The sequence below is a fragment of the Coptis chinensis genome, chromosome 5 (genome assembly GCF_015680905.1).
Source record: "Coptis chinensis isolate HL-2020 chromosome 5, ASM1568090v1, whole genome shotgun sequence".
Lineage (NCBI taxonomy): Eukaryota > Viridiplantae > Streptophyta > Magnoliopsida > Ranunculales > Ranunculaceae > Coptis > Coptis chinensis.
The window spans coordinates 16,190,289-16,197,908 of record NC_141460.1 but is presented as its reverse complement, the minus strand read 5'-3'; the positions used below and the strand labels follow the sequence as shown (position 1 = coordinate 16,197,908).

General features: G+C 35.7%; 1 long non-coding RNA gene across 1 annotated transcript; it reads right to left on the bottom strand.

The window, feature by feature from the left end:
- Positions 1-4,437: 4,437 nt before the first annotated feature.
- LOC147496885 (uncharacterized) lies at positions 4,438-7,209 on the bottom strand. The gene is made up of 2 exons (XR_015194949.1): positions 6,381-7,209; positions 4,438-5,826 (listed from the first exon to the last, which is right to left on the bottom strand). It is a non-coding gene; the product is annotated as an uncharacterized LOC147496885 (long non-coding RNA).
- Between the last annotated feature and the right edge of the window lie 411 nt (positions 7,210-7,620).

The following is a 7,620-nucleotide window of genomic DNA, read 5'->3' as shown; positions in this document are numbered from 1 at the left end:
ATCATCTAATTTTGAATGAGTAGGGCTCCGATTTTGTACGAAACACACACATCCAAATACTCTGGGAACAATAGATAATAAAACTATATTAGGATGCAGAACATGGAGAGGAGATTTACCATGTAAGACACGACTTGGAGTGCGGTTGAAAAGATGTGCAGTAGTGAGAATAGCTGTCACACCCCAAATTTCCAAACAATATATAAAACAATTATATTTAATTATCTGGAAACCCGGGATGAAACAAAACCCAAAACCCTGTTATCAAACACGATATATACAAAAACTGAAATCAAAAGAAACGAAAAGGAAAAATTCTTTAAATCACATTATTAAACTATAAAAACTAACCAACTCTTGAGAAAATCTTAAACCGTAAGACTCCAAGAGCAACTCCAAATCACGTGTCCTTATCCATCGTGACTCCACCATCTATGTTCTTAAGAACACACCCACGCTTGCAAAACAAAGCAAACATGGGTCGATAAAATGAATTTCTTTGGTATAAGTAGACTAACAACAAAAATATATATAATAATCTTTCAAATGATTAATATAACATTACAAACAATATCAACTTGGAAGATAATATAGTTCCGTTTTCCAAAAGCGGCATGTAGTTTCTTCCCAAATAAGATTTCACCCCCAACATACAAATTCCAAGAATCTCATATATAATAGTACTTCGTCATTCCCACTTTCCAAAATAACTCACAATACAATACCACTTACATTCCATTTATTAAGCGCACATATGATAACCTAATTAAATATGAGTTTGGTATACCTTACCTTTAAAGCCAACACGCCGTCTTAGGGTAGGATATTTACGTCCCCTCGAGAAAAGATTAATAGATCCTACCCTCCTGCAAAACAGAGTTAGACATCATAATAAAATGATTTATCTCAGCCAGTCAAATTCCATTCATAACCAAACCTCATTTAAGACAATTAAGTCTAATTGATATTATCTGGTTCGTCCCGCATATTCGGGGAATACCACTTATCATAATACCTTCATCAAGGGTAGTCATTCATATGACATCATTACGTCATAAAGTTTCTGCGTGCATAACCATAGATCTCAGACTCACAAGTCATTAATAGTTTCGTAATAACATATCAAGTTATAGTCATTTCACAGTCACATAGAAATCACAATCATTTACTAATATTATTTACCGTTACACTTCATATCCATAACATTACACAATTCATATACTTTTACTTTAGTATCACTCGTCTACTTATGAGAACGAGGAAAAGTCACAACCAAGGAGTACATTCATCCCTTGTGAGTATCAACTCATACAAACCACGTAAGCATTTATCATAAGAAATCATATACATCATATGCAATAACTCCATCAACGTAAAATCAATATTTTACTTTGCTTATTAATTATCTCGTTGACTCATTTATTCAAAGACACGCCCAACCTTTAGTTCCTACTCCACGATTTGCACTACACACATTTGCCAAATCACACATATCCGTGTGCCTCACTCACACCGAAAGTACCACTACAAGACATATGTCCCAAGCGGGATATCGCCTCGGAAACATACTTTCATCTTGTAAACTCAGAACTTGTGAGTCACGACCATCTGGGCTTTCCATACACAAAATCACAAAGCCTCCTTTGGGCATAATAAAACATCAGGTCATTCATGGCACATTCAATGAATACCTTGGGTCATTCCCGCCACATTCAAGGAATACCCATCATAACACTAACGGGCCATTCATGGCACATTCAATGAATGCCCTGAGTCATTCCCACCACATTCAAGGAATACCCAAACCTACATTCCCGTACATTCAAGGAATACGACCAACCCGCAAGGCGAATACCTTAGTTCCTCTCTAGGGCAGTCCAAACGATTGGGTCATTCATGGCACATTCAATGAATACCCGGGTCATTCATGGCACATTCAATGAATACCCATCTATCACATGACATCACAAGTCATAAACATTTCTTTTCATTACCAAATCCTGAGGCGTGGAGAGTTCTAAAGATGTGGGCGACACATTAAACTTTCACCGGACACTTTTACACCGGATTTTTAACACTCATGAGTTCTCATTTTATTATAATATTTTTTTATTACAAAACAAACATCGTCCCCAAACAATAATTCATTACTAAAGATTCCAAACACAATAACTAATCAACTCACCTCATTATCAATTATATAAATCATAGATATCAAAAGGTTTGTCGGGGAATAACACATTAGTTAAATATTTTCGTGAATACATTTTAAATAACCACAATCACAATCACGCTCACATATAGTTACCACAATAACTAATAGATAATATTTAATATAGTATAGTGGCTGCACTTTTGCTCAAAGCTACCTACGTATCCAAATCTTTCAAAATTGGAATCAAGCCTTCGTAGTTCTTATTAGCCACATAGTCAATGCTATAGTTTTTCCTACATTCATTCAAATGACATGTAACTTAATTATTTAGAACTAAGGTATGTACACATACTTTTTAAAATAGAACTCGAACTCTTAACCTCAGCCCATCTAGAAGAAAACTTAGGTCGAAAACGGTAAAAATCCTAATATTCAGCAAACTAGATTTCTGACGGACTATCTTCCGAATGACACAACTCTTTCCACAGGTATCCAAACGCATCGAGGCTTTTTGTGTGGCAAAGCTAACCCACATAACTTACTTCCTCATGTTTTACAAAAATACCCAATCTCATTATAAATGTGCCAAAACTAGGCTCGAACACAGTGCGAAGAAACTGATTTCTGACGCACTATTTTCTACCAGTTAAACTTCCAAACGCCATAATTAATTCCACAGGCCTTCGAATGCGATGAGGCCAATTGGAATAGAAAGCAGACTTCCAAATCTTATTCTTTTATGTTTTATAAAAATTCTAACTCTCACCCTAACTATTTTAAAAAAATTTTGATTGATCATAGTCGTAGAAACTGATTTCTGACGACCGTTTTCAATCAACCAAACTTCCATACCTTATATCTATCTCCACAGACCTCGGAATGCGTCGAGGTCAATTGGGTTGGAAAGAAGACTCAGAAAAATCACTCTTTCATGTTTTGGCGAGGTCTTGAATCCGAACCTAACTATATGAAAACGTGGTTCGAAAACAGGCACAGATCCGGATTTCTACAGTCAGAAAATTCTGACGTGCTAACTTCCGAACACCGTAACTATATCCATAAACCTCGGAATGCATCGAGGTCGATTGGGTTGGAAAGCAGACTTCCAGACCTTACTTTTTCGTGTTTTAAAATAAAACTAGTTCAAACTTTATAACACTCAAACCGGCCCAAACTCTTTTATTTGAATTCTAACTATATAGTTGACTTGTTACCCAATGCAAGTTTACATCTTACTGAATTTTAACTTGGACAAAACTCTCACGGTTTACCTTAATGAATTCGTTTCTTTTTTTTTTTTTGTACACAGTGCGGTCGGGGATAATAAAAACGATATCAAGAATCCTTTGGAGGGCCTATCTCGGAAAGAAGGTTGATATTAAGTACCATCGATTGACTTTTCACTTTTCGACTAAAAGTCGACTTTTCCATTAAAGGGAAGATGTTTGATCTTGGAAACGTTGTCTCCCACTATTTATGGCCAAGCATTTCATGTTCTTGGGACGATATATAAGTTGGAAATAAAAGTGTCTCTTGGATGACCCGATGCTTGAGGGCGGAGGGCTGATAACTTCGTGAAGAAAAAAAAAGAATGACACGGACACATTGAATCTTTCGCTACAATATTTGAATCACAGCAATGGCCACAAGCCAATAGACTCTCATTAATCTACATCTTCGTTTTAAAGATAATATAATTCAATGTTATGGAAACAATATAAGACAAACTGTTCACTGCAGCAGGTTACATAATATCCTCCTTCTTTTGTCTATCAACATAGTATATGAAGCCGGTCTACAATAGGAAGAATGGCTTTAGTCTAGAGCATGAACTGGTTGTGGCCTATCACCACCAAGTCCACACCAAGAGATAATTGGAAACCAAATGAATTATGTTTCTTTTTTCTTTTTTTTTTTTTTTTTTCGGAAAGATAATGAATTAATCTCGAAAAAATAATTCCCTCGACGCGGGACTCAACACACAACAACCAAAACAGGTACAATAATATCCACTGTCAATATAACAATCAAATTAAAAGCAAAGACAAAACACATAAATCAAGATGTTACAAGGACTGCAGAATCGCCATGCAATACCTATATTTTAAGTATCTAATGTGACACTTTATAATAGAGTTACTTATTCCAAACGCGTGCCTCGAGAGAATCGACCTTTAAGTTAAGAAGGGGCTAGCTCCCATATTCATATATAGATCACGATAAAAACGCTCCTACATTTTAACACTACAAATGCCTTATGTATTATCATGCACATCGATTCATAAAAAAAACGTGAGAACGATGGATCATATATTTTGAAATCCCAACGAATAATCCATAAAGTTTAAATCACGTTTCAATCCGTATATATAAGATCTACTCACCCGTGATACGCTCTTGTTGCCAGCAACTCTCCCAGCAAGAAACCTCCTTCTCCTTTTCTCTTGTACGTCTCTTTTTTTTTTTTTTTTTTTTTTTTCCTTTTTTCAAAAACCAGAAAAATCCAACAAAAGGGGAGAGTTCGGTTGTAACCAAACCCTTCTAACTCTCCCACCTTTTTATCTTATCTTATTTTATCTTTATCCTTTTCTTTTCTTTTTAATATTATTATTACTTTTTAAATCCTAATAATAAGGAAAAATAAAGAAAATTAACGGGGTGTTATAATAGCCATATGCCAATAAGATTTTGGGACATTCATGTCAGACAAAAGACAACGAACAACGGCCATGAGACTCCAATTTTTCCGTTCAGCAACTCCATTCTGCTCAGGTGTGTAAGTATTAGAAAGTTGTTGAACAATGCCCAGCTGATTCAGTTGAGATACAAAAGCATCTGATAAATATTCCTTAGAATTGTCAGAACGAATACCCCTAACCACAACATTGTATTGAGTCTTAATCATCTGAAGAAATTGGGTAAAAGAGGTAAGCACCTCAGATTTTTTCTTGAGTAGATACACCTAAGTACATCTACTATGATCATCAATAAAAGTAACATAATGTCGATGCCCTGACCAAGAGTTCACTAGAGACGGTCCCCATACATTAGAATGGATAAGATCAAATGCACATGGTGAGTGATGCATACGAGAAATATAAATAGAACGAGTATGTTTAGACAATGCACATATATGACAATGAAACTTTTGAGATTTGCAAGCTTTCATCAGATCAGGAAACAACAAACACATATATTGGAAGTTAACATGTCCAAAACGAGCATGCCACAAACTCAAAGTCTGGGAAGAGAAGTCATGGGAACCATGTTCCGATAAGACAGACGCCTGTAAGACAGTACTAGGTATATGTGGAGTAAGTGGTGGATCCCCAAAATAGTACAGTCCATGACACTCATAACCCCTGCCAACCTCATACTCTAGTCTTGTATAAAACACCTATCAGAGAGAAAAACTACTGCACAGTTTAAAGTTTTGGTTGGCCAACCAGCTAACAGATAACAAATTGAGTGCAAGGTTAGGCACATGAAGGACAGATTGCAGAGCAATAGATGGCGAAAGAGAGACATCCCCTTCACTAAGAATGGGAGTGGAGGACCCATCAGCAAGACTTACGGATCGATGAATGGTAGAACCAGCAGATGTAAAAAGTGTAGAATCACCAGTCATATGGTCATTGGCTCCTGAATCAAGGACCCAAGTAGGACCCAACCTATCATAAAGAGCAGTATAAGTACCTGAAGCAGACAGCTGTAGGTGCACTAGAACTCTACACAACCGAATTCTGATTCTGAAGGAGAGGAAAAAGCTGATCGATCTTATAATTCAGTTGACTAATATCCGTAGGAGTAGGACAAGTAGTCATATTGCAATTTATCAATACCAATCTCAAGTAGATATTGCCAGAAACAGAAATGAAGCAACAAAACAGACGACCAAAACTCCAGCTCCCACAAGAAAATGTAGAAAAGTCTTCAAAAAAAACAGACGCAAAAAACGGTTGTCTCGAAAGATGGTTAAATACTAGTAACCAAAAAATTGCTTCACACAGGAGCCAAAAAATCCAAATAAAGAGGTTAAAATAACCTTTGGCGCATCAAACTACACAATAATAATACCCCATCAAATAAGCCACGGGTAGAATAAGTGAGATCAAAACTAAGAGCTTTCGAATTCCAATCAATGATCTAATTGGAGCCAAAAAGATAAAGAAAGCTTTGATGCTACCATTTCAATAGAAGCCATAAAGGAGTAGCAGATACTTACAATGTCCAATGGAGAGATTGTTGTCGGTGCTATAAATTGAAGAAATAAAGCCCTCCGCTAATGTCGACGAATTTTAAGACCAGAAGATAGAAAATAATATGGGATAGCACCATCCATAATTTCAAGAGACAAATCAACAAAAAATGAGAAGTTGCTAAGATGCAGAAGAACAAATTATGTTGAGTTCTTGCATACTAAAAGTAATGGTGGCATTTGTAATAGATGTTGTGAGCAGGGTGGTTGACGGTGGCAGCAGCGGTGGTGGTGGAGAGCCGTGGCTCCGATACCAACTAGAATTTGTGTAAAAGGCTTATCTCAACTAGAGACAGTGGCCATATTTATTGATATAAAGATATTACACTTTCCTACAATACACAACCATATATTCTACATATATAGAAAGAATAATCAACGTGAATATCCTATATATTCTCCAACAATTTGTTAACATTCTACCATTCTTATGTTTATAACAGTTGAGTTCTCCTGTCTCCAACTCCATGAATATATGCAATATTTCTTTTCACTATTTTAGTGAAATCTTTCCTTTGAGGAAAAAAAAACAAATAACAAATTACATAGATAAAAAATAGTTAGTGTTAGACTGTTAGTTCACTTGAGAATGTTGGTTGACTGTTTTTAGTCATTTATTGGGTGTCCTTTGATTTCGGATAAAGCTCTGATACTATTGGAGCGGTTACATTTGAAGATACATCTGTTGATTGATCTAAATTTGGAACTTTGAAGTGAATTCGATTGATGAAGTATCTAGAAGAAGGCTTCTCTCGTAAACAATTATTTAATGAGCTGCTTTCTATATTTTATTGAGTCGCAGGGGTTACATGAAGACTCAGTTCAAAAGAGATTGAGAGGTTATAGAGAAATTTATTGATGGTTAATGCGCAATTATATTCAGGGAATGTCATTGTGTCTTGGTACAGATGTTACACATCAAAATTACTGAATGATGGAGGTGAAACTCAGAAAGTATTTGCAACTACAGTAGGTGCCTCAAAAAAAATTTGATGGCATTGCTTCCTATAGAAATCTATGATGTTATTCAGGGCATATCAAAACACTTGCTTCTTTTATAGTCTTCAATAGTTTGCTTTAAACCAAATAGAGCCAAGATGAATCTCTTGCTTCGTGAGGTTTACCAATATTAATGATAGTTGATTTTACTTATTTTTCAATTTGAGTAAACTTAGTTCCGTGCCTACTGAAAACCGATCTTATTATC